This window comes from Pinus tabuliformis, chromosome 1_1, assembly GCF_031772625.1.
Source record: "Pinus tabuliformis cultivar Carrire ecotype Pingquan chromosome 1_1, CPIR1, whole genome shotgun sequence".
Classification (NCBI taxonomy): Eukaryota; Viridiplantae; Streptophyta; class Pinopsida; order Pinales; family Pinaceae; genus Pinus; species Pinus tabuliformis.
The window spans coordinates 572,862,983-572,880,768 of record NC_142297.1 but is presented as its reverse complement, the minus strand read 5'-3'; positions in this window follow the sequence as shown (position 1 = coordinate 572,880,768).

Genomic DNA, 17,786 nt, shown 5'->3' with positions numbered 1-17,786 from the left:
TTAAGATCCAAGAAAACGATTTAGGAACTTACAAAAGTGATAGAGGACCGTGAGACATGTTGGCCATGATTGATAGGATTAGTAGTAGGGGAATCATGAGAGTAGAAATTCATAACATGTTAGAAATTTTTAAAACTAATATATTGAACACATTGGGCTCCCAACTAGACACTTTGTAGCAAAGAAAAAGAAGGAAGAGGAAAAATTAGCATTAGTGATTTTCCAAAAATGTAGAAAAAAAATCCATAGAAGGAATTCCCATTGAATGAAGTTGAAAATTTCTTAGTGGAGATGCCATGGGAGATTGTCATGTTCTCAGATCTGTGACATGTATATGCATATGCAAGTGCCAGTGGAACTTGGTTTTGTAGTTATTCCATATGGCGAAACCACTAGTGATTAGCGATACATAGGTACATGCATGTATATAAATATATATACACGTTCAAAGGACAAAACTGGTTAGAAGAAAAGTTTTTCTATTATATTTATCATTGGTGTATAATTGGTTAGAAATTAGAATATTTAACCTTAGTCAAGATTTTTAATATTATATGTTTGTGTTTTTTCAGAATGAAAAAGCTATTACATGTTTGTGTTTGTGTGTATATATTTAAATTAAGATGAAATTCAACAAAAATGTGTAATATGGAATAAAATTTCAGTGATGAGAAAAGAAAAATTCCAAAGATGGTTGAGATCATTTATGTTTGAGATATTAATTTTGGGATTATTTAGGTAGAGTAAGTTAGTGATCTTTGATTCATATCCATGAGCATTAGTTTCTATTGATTATTTTTCTCATGATTTTGAATAGTTCACTTAGCACTTAGCACTCATTGCATTAGGTGATGCTCATAGTTGTGAATAAGTGGAATTGAAACTAGTAGAAAGAAGCACATAGCCTTAATAATCACCTCCAAACTTTCTCCTAATATCTAGGACTTACAGAAAGTCACCCATATTAAGATTCCTCTAACTCAAATATACTTAACCATATATTTTTTCACAATCAAACCCACTTAACTTGCAGACTCCATTTGTGAAACCATTCTTTTTATAAATTTGATATATATTTAGTTAGATGTATATTTAATAAAAACATTGTAGTTGATATGAAAAATATATATAACTACTCTTTTTGTATGTAATGGTAAACAAAAGACTAAGGAAATTGCGGCCCGCTTTCCATATATCGATGGAGATTATTGGCCGGGTGTTGTTGAGGATATTTTAATGCAATTTAAACAAGGTTGCATAACTAGCATTTCGTTGCAGCTTATTTCAATTATTGGATTTTGAAATGTATAAACTAACTATAGTATTTGAAGAAGGGCTACTTTATAGATATTCTTGCTTATTTTAAGTATCCTTAAATTAGAGACCCATGTCACAAATGTATTAATATAGTAAACATACATAAACACATGTTATAAAGTTTGACTAAAGCCAAACTAATTTTAAATACTAAATTAGTTTGTTTATAGGTAAGACCCCAATAACATGAATTAATAATACCTAACATAATTATTATTTATTATTACGTGACTCTCTCTATATGTGAATTAATAATACCTAGTATAATTATTATTTATTATTATGTAAAATCAGCCATTTATTATTATGTGAAAAGAAAAGAACTCATATGGATGATCATTTCTTATATAATAATCTATCAAAAGCACAATAACATATATTGTAAAATACTACACTATATTGAAGGAAAAATTAAATTGAAAATTCAAAAAGTTGAGCTGATCCACACAGCCTCCAATGGTTGCTTGGCAAATTTTCAATGTAGTACTTGTGTTGGGTAATGTACATAATAGGTAAACCAGGAATCTGCTCATAAACACATGCATTAGCTTTAATATATCATGCACTACGTGGTTATATACAAGTAACTTGTCTTCTCTAAGTTCGAGAAAGTTACCTTCCTAATCCTACGTTTTAAATAGCATTTATGCTTTTGCAAAAGACCCTACTCACGTTTTTAAATGGGAGTGAGGGCAAAATCCATTATATAAATACACATTCCCACGTGGACGGTGGCACAAGCAGCACGTTCATAGCACGTTCATAGTACTTTTAATTAAGACAAATTTTTTTAAATATATTATTATTCCTCACATTAAACTATACCATATTAATTAAAAGTAAAGTATATCAGGCCATCATTACATAATAAAAGGTTAAAGAATTGAACCAATAATAATAGTTTAGATAAATAAATTTAAATATAATTTAAAAATAATAAATTTTAATTTATAATATTAAATTTTGAATTTAAATATAATTTAAAAATAATAAATTTTAATTTATAATATTAAATTTTGGAAAAATTTTATAAAATTTTTGACAACATAGATTTAATATCAACATTAATTTTTTTATTAAATTATTACTATATTGTAAGGAATAATAAATAAAGATAAAATTTTGACATCTTATTAGTCCCTGCATGAGACTCTTAGCGATCGATTGTGCATTGACCACCTATTAATCTCTTGTTTGACCAAAAAATATCACTCTGCATCACACCTTTAACCAAAGTTTACATATTAGAAAATAATATAAAACTTATTATGTAATTTTTTATTGGACAATAAAGTTGGGGGTCTTATTGCGGGCTTCGCAGCTTTCAAGGCATTATGTTCAGGGTAAAAATAAGATATCCAAAGTTTTCGGAGATGAAAAGTTTTTGTTATCCAAAGTTTCCTCATATTGCCGAGCTGAAAATTTTATGAAAAGCACAACTTAGTTTGTCCTAAGTTTTTGATACTTGTTCTCCGTGTCCTCATGCATTGTCGTGCATCATGCAAGTGCCAGCTATTTGCATATGCAGAGGCATCCACGGTGGTCTACAAATGCCTTGTCTGGAGTCCGGAGTAAGTTCAGAGCAGAGTGTCCAGGAGCTAATTCTCCGGAGTAAGGTCAGAGCAGAGAGTGTGGAGCAGCTAGTTTGAGGAGCTAATTCTCCGGAGTAAGTTCAGAGGAGAGAGTGTGGAGCAGCTAGTTTGAGGAGCAGAGGAGCAGAGAGCGCCGAGCAGAGATTCACCTTTACGAAACGATTAGAGACAGTAGTTGTTTTTGTTCATGCCATTTTTTACGAAACGATTAGAGACAATAGTTGTTTTTGTTCATGCCATTTTTTACGAAACGATTAGAGACAATAGTTGTTTTTGTTCATGCCATTTCTTCGTCCAGTCGAAGTTCAGCCCCTCGTCTTCCATAGCTAGTTCCTTAAGTTGAATATATTAGTTTCATTTCCATTTTAATTTTGGGATACGACGCAAACAAGGACAACTTCATTAATCTCAATGGCTTCATGGTAAACATCTCAGCTTTTTTCCTCTACATAATTATATCAGCATGTTTGATATTTCATAAGACTTTCAAAATTGTTTTTTTTCGCGATCAATCTCTTCAACTAATTCTCTGATCAAAATTTCTTGTAACTCGGTAAAGAAGGTAGGAAATGCAGTTATAGATAATGATCATGACACCAATGGTATGGTAGACTATGCATGGAGTCACGCAGTTATTTCAGACGAAGATTACCACAGCCTAAAGAACTCGTGCAATTCAAAGACAGGCAACCAGACATTGTGCGATAATGGATTGTCTGCAGCGTACGTCGATATCGATATTTACGATTTGTACACGTCTGTCTGTTTGCAGCAACAATACTCAAATTTCCTTCCAAAACATGTACGTAACACAAGGCTTTTCATTACATTTCTGTGGTAAGGATGAATGTCCTTCATTGTTCATGCTTCACTTAATTCATTGCCACTTCTCATCTAATTATATGCATGCATGCATGGTGATTTTCTTCAACGTAGGCGCTGTGGCCTAAGTTACCTTATGGTTATGATCCCTGCGGTGAAGTATATGTAGGCGTATATTTCAACATAGCTGATGTGCAGAAAGCGTTGCATGCAAATACAACCCAAATTCCTTACCGGTCGGTACTCTGAAGGTAACAATAGAATTGTCGTTTCTAATAAAAAAAATTTTAAATATATAAATAAAGTAATACACTATATTTTCAAAAACGATATAATTATAATACTTATATTAATATATAATAAAATAAATCTAATACTAAACAATAATTATTTTATATGCTAGTGTTCTTCATATACTTCTTATTATTATTATTATTATAACTTTCATTCTAATGGAATTTTCTTTCTTCATACATACAGTGACATAGTTTCCCAAAACTGGAATGACTCTGCTTCCTCTATTCTGCCTATTTTCCGGAAGCTTATCAAGGCTGGTTTAAGAATATGGGTGTATAGGTATGTATTGAACTTTTTGTAGCTTAAGCATTTCTAAAATTAATTGGCAAAAGAGCAATTCTAAAATGGTCAGCGAAATAAAATTTGTCTCAAAAAGAAATTCCAATAGAGCCGTGTAACTAAACATTACTCCTCTAAGATATTGAGCATTCGATTTGAATAAAAAGAAATTCCAATAGAGCTATGTAACTAAAAATTACTTCTCCAAGATATTGAGCATTCGATTTGAATAAATCTTTTGGAGTGGTGACACCGATGGGCTTTTTTAATTGCGAAAAACTCTAATTGTTAGGATCATCCATAACTCACATTCACGGAATTTAGGATCATCCATAACTCACATTCACGGAATTTACAGCAATAGGCTCTTACAGTGACTTATATATTGTGTTTCGTACCTTTATTAGAACATCTTTTTATCATAGAACCCGTGAATTTATGACGGTAATTCAGCCCATTCTTAGGTCAATTACATATTGCAGAGTATAGGAGAGACCAAAAGCCACACTACTATTTACTATCAAATGAACACAGAAAACACAAAATTAGCAACAGTACTAGCAAATATTATTAATGATGAAAAAACAAAAGAATAACCATGACCAATTTGCCAAAAAAATACAATTATCAGAAGGAATGGCCAAACTTTAAAGATATGTGTTTAGTTCATGGATTGATCGATGGGGGTATATTATCCGAGCATGTTGAAGAGTCAAGACAGGCAGACAGACATGTTTGATAAACTGAATGCACACATTGTAGGCCCGACTAGGAAAAGCCCTTGCAGAGAAGAAAACACCATAGGAAAAAAAAATAGAACATATAAAAGTGACAACATGATATTTGTGGTTTAAATAGCCAAGAGTTTTCAAAAAAAGACAAAATATGGCATTATCAGTATATTAACAGTTGTTTTACCAACGAGAAAGACAAATCACTAGTAATGACTGAGACTGCAAAGAGATGAAGAACCCGAGATAGAAAAATGATGAGTGCAGCGACTTTGCCGACAAAATATATAGAACTAATTACATGATATTAGCAATGAAGCTTGATATATGCTTTATAATAGAATCAACGAGGGGAATTCGAAGTGTATGATGCTTACTCCTCCATTCGCCATAGCAATGGCCATCAAAGCTGCGGCTTTCATAACCCATGATAAGGGGTTCCACATAAAACCCAAAAACTTGAGAAATTTGCTTTCCTGCGCACCCAAAAGACGTCATGGAGTTAAATTTAATCAATTTTGTTGGGGATTTTTAATGGGAAAATCCCAAAAACAAAGAAAATAAACTCCACAGAGGCAATGCTCTATTTCACCTCCACAGGATCTTTTTGCACAAGGAAGCCCAATTTTTTTTTATTGAGGAACAGAGTATTTTACCACCATAAAAACATTTCTATTCATTAAAACAAAATCATTGATACATATTTCATCTCTTTGCTGAGAGGGATTCACCAAAAATTACTTTCAGATAAACTTTGTCTCCTCCTGAGAATTTACTGTGCTGGGTAAAATTCTCATCTACATTCACTGCTGTGAAAACATTTACTTACTGGTGTAAAAACCTTCTTTTACATACTACTGTAAAAACATTTTACTTACTGGTAAAAAAAACACAACAACAGATCTATGCATTGCTGTGCAATATCTTCCCCTTCTTCACATGCGCTCCCCTGTTTTTCATGAGCTGCGTGCAACAAAAAAAAGTTTTTCGCTGCTCCCATTTTTTAATGGTCAATGCAAAAACATTGAGCACATTTCACGTGGCTCATATATATAAAAAAAAACTTAATACAAAACATAACTATTAAAACATACAACGAACACACATAAAAAAACTTTACATGCCGTATATAAAACTTAAGTATTCACCTACTTTCTACGAATAAGGAGAAATTCATTAAATGTCTTTATGGAGAAAGTCTGCAGTCAACCAAGCTTGTATTTTACTCCATGCAACATTAACTTGATGCAGGCCTGTATGCAGCTTCAGGCAATCGACGGTGGAGAGCGAAGGATTAAATCGAACGGCTGGAATGGATATCGGGAGGCATTACATAACTGAACAATAGCACCCGAAAAATTACGTTTGCTTACGTATGGGGAGAGCCACGCATCTGCACCACATTTTATCGGAGTTGATCGCCGGAATATCCCTTCGCCAGAAAGCTGGTGCGAAATATTTCAGGTGGGTTTGCTGAACGGTTTCGGGCGTTGTTCGCCTGCGTTGAAATTACAAATTCAACACTCCCCTTTAATTTCAACTGCTGGGCATTCGGTCATACCCAAACACTTCCTAAAAAATTCAAAGCTTTTCTAATCCAGAGGCTTTGTCAAGATGTCTGCAACCTGTTCTTGAGTCCTGCAATGTTCTAGGACAATTTCTCCATTGTTCACCAATTCTCTGATGTAGTGAAACCTTGTATCAATGTGTTTCGTTCTCTTACGAAACACTGAATTCTTTGACAATGCAATAGTTGAGCTATTGTCACAAAAAATCACTGTCGCTTTTGCCTACTCTTGGCCTAAGCTTCTCAACATTCTTCTCATCCACATTGCTTGAAATGCTGCTGCTATAGCTGCCACATATTTAGCCTCTGCTATAGACAATGCTACAATGGACTGCTTCTTAGAAGCCCACGAAATGGCTCCTGAAACCATATGAAAAACATAACCGGAAGTGCTTTCCCGATCATCTACACTTCCAGCCCAATCACTATCAGTGTATCCAACCAAATCTGAATGTTCTGAGACATTATATAAAATGCCAAACATTTTGGTACCTTTGACATACCTCAAAATTCTTTTTGCTACCTGCCAATGTGCCTCCTTTGGCCTCTCCATAAATATGGAAATTAAACTAACAGCATACATAATGTCAGGCCTAGTAGCTGTTAAATACATAAGGCTGCCAACAATATTCTTGTACAAACTAGGATCAAAATCCTTGCCGCTGTCCTCTCTGCTGAGTTTTAATCCCATTACTGTGGGAGTGATCGCTGCCTTGCATTCTTGCATGTTAAATCTGCCAAACACTTGATTTACATATCTAGCTTGTGAGATAAAAATTCCTTTTTCATTTTGATCTACTTCTATGCCTAAGAAGTATCTCAAGAAACCCATGTCAGTGATTTCAAATTCTTCCTTCATGACTGATTTAAAATTCTCAATGAGCTGATCATCATTACGTGTGAAAATAACATCATCAACATACAAGACAACAATCAAAATTTTACCATCTTTTTCTTTGATGTAGACGGTGGGTTCTCCCTCACACTTGTCAAATTCATTATCCAATAGATATGAATCTATCCTGCTGTACCATGCTCTTGGCGCTTGCTTCAGCCCATAAAGAGCCTTCTTCAATTTGCACACTTTGTGCTCTTCACTTTTCTTCTCATAGCCTAGAGGCTGTTCAACATAAACCTCTTCCTTTAACACTCCATTTAGGAATGCTGACTTCACGTCCATTTGGTAGACTTTCCATTTGTTTTGAGCTGCTATGGACAACACTGCTCTCACGGTTTCCGTTCTTGGAACCGAGGCGAAAGTCTCCTCATAATCTCTCCCATACTGCTGCTTGTACCCTTTGACAACCAGCCTTGCCTTGTGCCTTTCTATCTTGCCTTCAGCATTACTTTTGGTCTTGTAGACCCATTTCACTCCAATGACTTCTTTGCCTTTTGGTAGCTCAACCAAGTCCCATGTTTTGTTTCTCTCTATGGCATTCATCTCTTCATCCATAGCTCCTATCCATTTCCTATCTTTAATTGCATCCTCAAAATGAATAGGATCATCAACATGACAATACAAGGCAAATAAGGAATTCATTCCTTCATCATAAATATCACTTAGATTTCTAAATTTCTTACCTCTTTCACTTGGTGTGCAAGTGCTTGAAGATGCACTTGAATTTCCTCCTTGTGGTGTGCTTGGAGAAGCACTCTCATTTATCCTCAATGGTGTCCTTTGCTGTCCTTGTGTTGGCGCTGCTGTTTGGGGATGTATTTCAGCCACCTCCTCATCATATTCATCATGAGACAAACAGTTTTTAACATTCACTGTTTTCTCTATGCTTCCATCCCAAGCTTCTTCTTCAATGAATTGAACATCTCTGCTGACAAAAAACTTCTTGGTAGATGGGATATATAACCTGTAGGCTTTGGATTCCTCACTGTATCCAATGAAGATACATTTCTCCCCTTTGCTGTCCAACTTCCTCCTCAGTTGATCTGGAATGTGTGCATAGGCCACACATCCAAAAACTCTCATGTGGGTGACTCCTTGCTTTCTCCCACTCCATGCTTCTTCCGGCACTTTGTTCATCGCTGCTTTTGTAGGACACCTGTTCAAAATATACACTGCACAATTTACAGCTTCAGCCAAATAATCATTTGGCAAATGCTTTGCCTTCAACATGCTCCTCGCCATATCCATGATGGTCCTGTTCTTCCTTTCAGCAACTCCATTTTGCTGTGGGGTGTACCTGGCTGTAAATTGTTTATGAATTCCATTTTCTCTACAATATCTTAGGAATTCCTTGGAGATATACTCACCTCCTTTATCAGTTCTCAAAACTTTTATATGCAGCCCGCTTTGGTTCTCCACAAATGCCTTGAAATTTTGGAATTTCTCAAACACTTCACTTTTGTTTTTAAGGAAATATACCCAATTCTTTCTTGTAAAGTCATCAATAAATGTTAGGAAATATTGGCTGCCTGCTAATGATGGAGCTTGCATCGGTCCACATAAATTTGAGTGGATGATCTCTAAGGGTGCCTTTGCCCTTATGCTTTTACCTGATGGAAAACTTTCTCTATGTTGTTTACCCAATATGCAACCTTCACAAAGGTTTTCCAGTTTCTCTATCAATGGTAATCCTCTTACCATTCCTTTTCTGCTCAACAAATTAAGACCTACAAAATTGAGATGACCAAATCTCAAGTGCCACAACCAATTTTCATCCTTTGGCACGCTTTGGAAAGCCTCTTGGGTAACTGCTGCAATTACATTTTTGTTTTTCAAATCTGCCCTGATCCCGAGAGGGAACATCCTGTTCCTTGTCATTTTTACTTCAGCAATGCATCGTTTGCTGGGTGCTATATCCATGATGGTGCATACATCATTTTTAAAGAAAACATTGTACCCCTTATGGACAAGCTGTCCAATACTCAAGAGGTTACATCTCATTCCAGGGACATAGTAGACATCTGCTATGGTTTTCCTTTCTCCTTGCTTTGTAAATAGTTTTACCTCCCCTTTTCCCATAACAAATATTTTACTATCAGTTCCTAGTGTAACTTCTAATTTCACATTTTTATCTAGGGCAAAAAAGAAGGCTATGTTTCCTGTCATATGGTTGCTGCAACCTGAGTCTAAAAACCATATGTCTTCACTGTTTGTTTCAGCCATGTTACAAGCTAACAACACATTATTTTGACTGCTGTTTTCTCTAGTGACATTTGCATTTGATCTATTGCTCATATCATGCTGCTTCTTCCTACATTCACTGGCATAATGCCCATATTTTTTACAATAATAGCATTGGACATTGGATTTTTCATACCTTTGTCCTTGAGCATGATGCTGCCCTCTTTGTTGGCTGCTGCCTTGGCCTTGGTTCTGATTTGGATTGCTGCCTCTTCCTTCTGCATTTGTTGGGCTGTTCCTTCCACCTCTGTTCTGGCTTCTGCCTCTTCCTCTTTTGTTTCCTCTGCCTTGACCTCTTCCTCTTCCAAAGGACATCTGGGTCTTGAATGCTTGCTCTAGAGATGAGTTTTCATTCCTACTCAACCTCTGCTCATGTGTTATCAGTGATGCATGTAGCTCATCAACTGAAAATTTTGAGAGATCCTTTGTCTTTTTAATGGTGGTGAAAATTGCATCAAACTTTGAGGGTAAGACCCTCAATATTTTCTCCACAATCCTCCTATCTTCAAGGATTTTTCCATGAGTCCTTATCTGTGTGACAAAACCAATTACATGTGTGAAGAATGAGTCAATGTTGTCTGACTCCTTCATGCACAGATTCTCAAAATCCTTCCTCAACAATTGTAGTTTTGCTGTCTTCACTCTCTCCATGCCTTGATAGGCTGTCTTGAGGGTTTTCCATGCTTCATTGGATGTCTTAGCTGCTGCTAACCTTGGAAACACACTTCCATGCACTGCTTGATACAAGAAGAAAAGGGCTTTTGAATCCTTCTTCTTGTAGCTCTTCAGCAGATCCTTCTCTCCTTGAGTTAATGCATTAAACTCATTTTCATCTGTTGGTTGTTCAAAACCTTCCTCAACTATTTCCCATAAGTCTTGGGAAGCAAACAAGGCTTTCATTGTTATTGCCCAATAGTCATAGTTTTTACCATCAAATAATGGGAGCTACATACCCATGCTATTACTGGTGCTTGTGCCAGCCATTCTTGCAGCCTCAACTATGCTTCAATTTCTTGACTGTGTATTTTAAAACAACTTACTGCTTCTTCAGCAACACATAAAAAAAACTTTTGAAATACCTGAATCCTTTGCCTAAGACTTTACTTTGCTGGAGAAAATCTACTGCTGCAACAAAAGACTCCTCCCTTCAACTTCTTAAACACTTTCAAAGAGCCTAAACCTGCTCCTTTACCACTGTTGGGGATTTTTAATGGGAAAATGCCAAAAACAAAGAAAATAAACTCCACAGAGGCAATGCTCTATTTCACCTCCACAGGATCTTTTTGCACAAGGAAGCCCAATTTTTTTTTACTGAGGAACAGAGTATTTTACCACCATAAAAACATTTCTATTCATTAAAACAAAATCATTGATACATATTTCATCCTCTTTGCTGAGAGGGATTCACCAAAAATTACATTCAGATAAACTCTGTCTCCTCCTTAGAATTTACTGTGCTGGGTAAAATTCTCATCTACATTCACTGCTGTGAAAACATTTACTTACTGGTGTAAAAACCTTCTTTTACATACTGCTGTAAAAACATTTTACTTACTGGTAAAAAAAACAACAACAGATCTATGCACTGCTGTGCAATATCTTCCCCTGCTTCACATGCGCTCCCCTGTTTTTCATGAGCTGCGTGCAACAAAAAAAAGTTTTTCGCTGCTCCCGTTTTTTAATGGTCAACGCAACAACATTGAGCACATTTCACGTGGCTCATATATATAAAAGAAAACTTAATACAAAACATAACTATTAAAACATACAACGAACACACATAAAAAAACTTTACGTGTCGTATATAAAACTTAAGTATTCACCTACTTTCTACGAATAAGGAGAAATTCATTAAATGTCTTTATGGAGAAAGTCTGCAGTCAACCAAGCTTGTATTTTACTCCACGCAACATTAACTTGATGCAGGCCCGTATGCAGCTTCAGGCAATCGACGGTGGAGAGCGAAGGATTAAATCGCACGGATGGAATGGATATCGGGAGGCATTACATAACTGAACAATAGCACCCGAAAAATTACGTTTGCTTACGTATGGGGAGAGCCACGCGTCTGCACCAAATTTTATCAGAGTTGATCGCCGAAATATCCCTTTGCCGGAAAGCTGGTGCAAAATATTTCAGGCGGGTTTGCTGACCGGTTTCGGGCGTTGTTCGCCTGTGTTGAAATTACAAATTCAACAAATTCTTGACAATGTTCAAGTACTCCGCATAAACCCCAAGTGCATGAACCTCTTGGCATAAGCCATGACAAAGGATCCCTCATCGGAAGCCTAGGAAATATACTTTCCTGTAGCCTAAAGATTTGATGTTGCAGTATAAGCCCTACCAAGCTAACAAAACGTATTTATTTTAAAGAACGATATAAGACATGGAAATTACACTGTGCCTGTTCATATCTCTAACCGTGAAAGAAATCGCTTCACAGTAGAAGCAAAGAATTTGCTTTACTCTGCATACCTCAAGGCTCAAACAAACTTAGAAATTCAATTCCCGGTAGATCTCAAATCCCAACTCAACTCCAGAACTGAGCTCAAAATTAGAAATATGTCGAAGCTACCCTTACCTTTTTCTCTTCAAGCTTGTTGTATCTGAATATAGTGAGCCTCTCCTGCGCAACTTTGCTACTCAAACCCTCGAGCCAACAGTGGTCTGCATATATTTCCACCTGTTTCAACAATGCTTTGCCGGGATATCGATCATCAATGGTGGTCCACATGGGTGTCCACTGATATCATCAATGGTGGTCCACATGGGTGTCCACCTGTGTCAACAATGCTTTGCATGGATAGCATGGATATCGATCAACCATGCTCTGCCTGGATGTTGACGTATATAAATAAAAATTCTTGTATATGGATTTAATAATTTATTAAATAACTATTAAAGCTTAGTTTAATTAATATATAAGATGATTTAATTAATATATGAAATTAATTTTGTTTAGGGATATAATTTTAAATATGCGAAGTCAAGTAACGAGGGAGCTGTCCCTAGAGCTGCAACAATGTTGGGTGCCAAGTTCATGGCACTCGATCCCACTACCTATGCTTGCATCTTCTTCCAACAACTTTATTCTATATGCATGATTTCTCCGCCATGACCCCAGAGTTATCTCTATCTTCTAGTAACAAATCAAAATTCTGCAATAATTTTTTCGCACGCTTTTTTTCACACAACTCCTCCGCGCATGCTCTTTCATTGCTTTGTCTACCCGCACTTTGGTCGTTATATCCATGGATCCAAGGAAAATCGTCGGCTAAAACAACAAGCCAAATAAATCTGCGCAATTATTCCAGGGCTTTTGCATTACACATAATCACAACTGCAATCACTTTCAGCACGTTTTCTCACAAATTTGACAGAAGCACACTGCTTTCACACATCTAGCCTAACCCACTTTCACAATATTAATCTGACATTTTCCTCGGAGTCCTGGGATTTCCTATGATGGATTTAGACCTAGATACACGTAGAATTATCAGCTATGTACCCATTTTATATTATATAAATACATATATTGGTTTAGGATAGAAATATTATCTTAATCTTATAATTAATGAGTTGAAAAAATATCTCAATTAAATGTTAAAACTATAATCATTTTAATTGGGTTTAAATCTCTCAAGTCTAATTAACTAACCATTAAACCATATATATAAAAATTACAAAATTAGTTTTATAAATAATTTATTATTAAAATTTTTATAAAGAAATATTATTAATATGAATAAGACTTAAATGTCTAGCAATTATTTTATCCCATAATTTTCATAAGCAAAAGCACAGATTTTCATTTGACATTGTCTCAATGACATTGAAATTTTGGTTTAAGATCGACATTTATATCTGATATCTGATCCTTATAAAGTCTTTAACTTAAGATTTCTACACAGTGTTTTATATAATTTCTAGCAGATAATTTTAAGTTTAGATTGATATTTCGCCACTGGAACTTTGAATCAGTACGGCCAGTTCAGATTGATATTTTGGTTTTAAAATTTCATTGATATTCTCTCTTTATAAAGTTAGAGTATGTGCTCCTTGTAATTGGGGAGGTATTCCGTGCTTTGATACTTTTTGTGGCTAGAAAGACATCATTGGCAAAACAAGAATAATTCGGGTATGACAGCTATGGCTGAAGCTAAAGGGCGAAGGGTTAAGACAGTAACGAATATAAGAGTCCAATCAGGTTGCCTTCCCTTGTGTTGGGTCTCGTCGGTGCTGCCTGTAGGTCGCATGTGCTTCGATTTCTAATTCAGTGGATAAGGCGGGGTCACCGCAACACTTCACTCTCGAAAGGGATTATTTGATTCTTACAAGTTGAGATCTTCCCTATGATATGTTGTTTTGCAGGTTCTTTGTAGTGGCGAATGCAATTGCTTATGGGTACACACTGTTTTCATTCATGTTCTCCGTAACCGGCAAATTTTCCTCCTCTACACTGTCAACCTTTCTTCTCTCTGTCACCGATTTGGTAATGCCTTTTTCTTCTTCTTTGATATGAAGGTGTGAAAGCTGCGTTATAAATGTTGTTCAAATCTCGAATTGAATTTCATAATTGTGTGCAGGTGATGGTGGCACTGGTATTGGCGGGGGTCTCTGCAGCGGCTGCCATTGCTTACGTCGGGTACAAGGGAAATTCTCATACTCACTGGGGAAAACTCTGCGGTATATATGATCACTTCTGCCACTCCATTAAAATTCAATATGCTCTCCAACTCCATAAAAAACCATCTATTTTTATGTCTTTCATTATGAACATCAAGTTCAACATCTTATATCATGTATTTCAGAATGAACGAGTTATGAATAACAAGTTCAACCTCTTATATCATGTATTTCAGAATGAACGAATTATGAATAACAACTTCAGTGTCTTATATCATGTATTTGAGAATGAACAACTAATTCAGTAATTACATCGTGTATTTCATAATGACCAACAAAGTTCACTGTCTTATGTCGTGTATTGTATTTCAGAACGAACAATTAATTCAATAACTATATTGGATTTGGGTGCTTATTGATTTCTAAATTTCAAAAGAAATCAATGTTTTCCCATTCATGGTTATACCACCACTACTTTGCCAACAATAGACAAGACATATATTTATTAAAAATAAAAAAAATTACTTCCCTTATGATTTCAGCATTGTACTCTGACCAATACAATTCGTCTAAAAACAAATCTGCAAAAATAATTTAAAAACAATTTCGACCGACATCTTTTTATTACAAAATAAAAAATTACGCTTACGATTTCTGTATTGTACTATGAGTAATACAAATCATTTAAAAATAATTTCGGAAAAATTTAGGCGAGTATGCCATCTGCAACGTAGACCTTCTTTATCAGTACGGTTAGAAGGTTTATATATGGGTTTCAAAAATGTCTTACACATAAGATAACTTGTAGGAGTTGAAAGGGCTTCAACGTTTAGATCACAAGAGCTGCTCTTTTTTTTTTAAACTGCTGGACCATTATAAAATCATATTATTTGGCGAATCTTTTAGTGCTCGACCATTTATATGATTGTTCATTTAAGCCTATAGCATACACATAATATCTAATTCTTTTAGTAAAACTTGATTTGCAGTCAAATAGTCTGGCAAGGTCTCCGCAGTCTACCTTATCTGTAGTTGGCAGTTGGTCCAGGGGAAGCTTGAAGGGTCCTTCACAGGTCTCATCCCCTTATCTGCAGTTGGCAGTTGGTCCAGGGGAAGCTCGAAGGGTCCTTCACAGCATAGTTACCAAATTCGGCCGAATCGGCTGGAAAAATTCGAATATTCGGCAGTTTGATTCGGTTCGGTGATTGGTTTCTTCTCCCAAATAATAGAACGAACTGACATGGACTGGTGATTGGTTTCTTCTCCCAAATAATAGAACTGACGTGGACTTGGTATTATTATTAAGGAGGGTGAGATTCGTAGTATTTTTATCTATTAGAGAACATTTCTAATTTTCCTGGTTCGAATAGAGAAAAAAAAAATTGAAAATATGAGTGAAATTAGGAAAAATTTGTTTTTTCAATCTTCAATTTAGAAAAGAAACAAAAAATAAGTGAAACTAGCTTATTCTTTCTTTTTTATAAGATTCTATGAATAAAAATAAATAGAGTTTAGATGGCATATATAAAGAAGAAAAATAAAAAGTTAAAAAGGCAGAACAAAATAGAAAGTAAAATTGATATTAGAAAATTTTTGTTTTTTCAATCTTGGAAACCAAAATGTGTGAAGTAACTTAATTTTAAGTAATTAGTTTTTATTTATGGAAGGATTGATGTTTTGGAGAGAAAAGATGAATAGTAAATTTTTTAGATAATTATATTATTTAAAATTAATAAAAAATATTCATAATTCAAAATAAATTGAAAAACATTTAATAAAAAAATGGTTTTTATGATGTCTATTATCGAATTTTTTGCGAATTGAATTTTTTTCATTCGAATTTTTATCGTATCGAATTCGAATTCGAATTCGAACTTGGTAACTATGCTTCACATGTATCATCCCCGCCAACAACTCCTTTGACAAAGAATACTGATGCATGGGATTTGCTCTATGCAGCGGGCGATGATGTTGTCGAGATGGATGGAGCTAATCCAATATCCACATCTCCGATGCATGACCAAGGGTTTCAAGGGAATATTAGAAGGCAAAACTTCTCTGCATTACAGTCTCCAGCTTTTCTAACGCTGTAGTTTCTAGGAACTTTGTTTTCTTGAATATGGACCCTTGGTTGAAACCAACCAGAGTATTTGTATTGTGTTGTTCTGAAAGACCCAACAGAGACTATCTGCTGAACACTTGTTAAATTTTAGATTTTTATTTGTATGATATATATTAATAATAATAAAAATATCTTATAAATTAATCACATCATTAAAATTAAATTAATGATAAGATTCTTCGTTACTTTAATATCTTGTTAGATTCCAAGCGAAAAAGCCTGTAACATCAAAGTTATAGTGCAGGGCAGGCGGTTATAAAAATATGTTTGGTGCTTAACGTTTGCTTGTGGGCCAAGAGTCGGGGCCACCGCCGGACATTCCGCACTCTAGCTTATTGCAGATGCGCTCTAAAGTAAATAGAAAACCATGGTGCGTGAGAACCACTTATTAAGTCCATGCTCTTTTCGACTAACGGCAGATAGACGGCTTTCCACCGACGGTAATATCCGCAGGCAGCAGTGAAGCAATTAGCAGGCGTCGCTTCATTTCATCAATGTCGGGCACAACAACATTATGATATGAGGAGTACTAAGTAATTAATGAATTGGTATCATGAACTAGTTTTCAACATTTAAAAAGAGAAGATCCTGGCAGCCCCTAATCAGCCTGTGATAGGGTATTAAATGCCTGGGATATACAGGCTGGTTAGTTCGATAACATGTCAAAATCTAAATATTATTTAATGTTGAAATTCGTCCTTCCCGTGTTATGGGGTTAACCAGCTTGCATATTCCTGAGCATTTAATGCCCTATTATTATTTATGATATTAAATTTAATAATAAAGTACATCTCTTATTATGAGAGTAGAAAAAATTGAATTAATAATGTTTTAGATAAATAAATTTAAATATGATTTAAAAATAATAAATTTTAATGGATAATGTTAAATTTTAAAAAAATTTCATAAATTTTTGAACAATTTAGATTTAATGTCAACATCATTTTTTAAATAAGTTATTACTTTGCTACTGTAAGAAATTATACTGTGCTGCTGCAAGGAATAACAAATTTTTTTTCATACTTTTATTTGATCTATTTCAAAAGTATACAAATAAAATTAAATTTATCAAATTGTTATTTCACTCCATTTTAAAACGTCATTGATGGTGTGTTATAAAGCTGAATATATATGTGGACCTTGCTAATTCTATAGAGTCGTTTGACGCGTTGAAACCGTGGGGCTATAACAGATTCATGTGACTAGACAATTAGACCTTACACTTATTAATAGATTCATGTGACTGGACAATTAGACGTTACACTTATTAATGCCTTGTCTCACTTGGATTTTA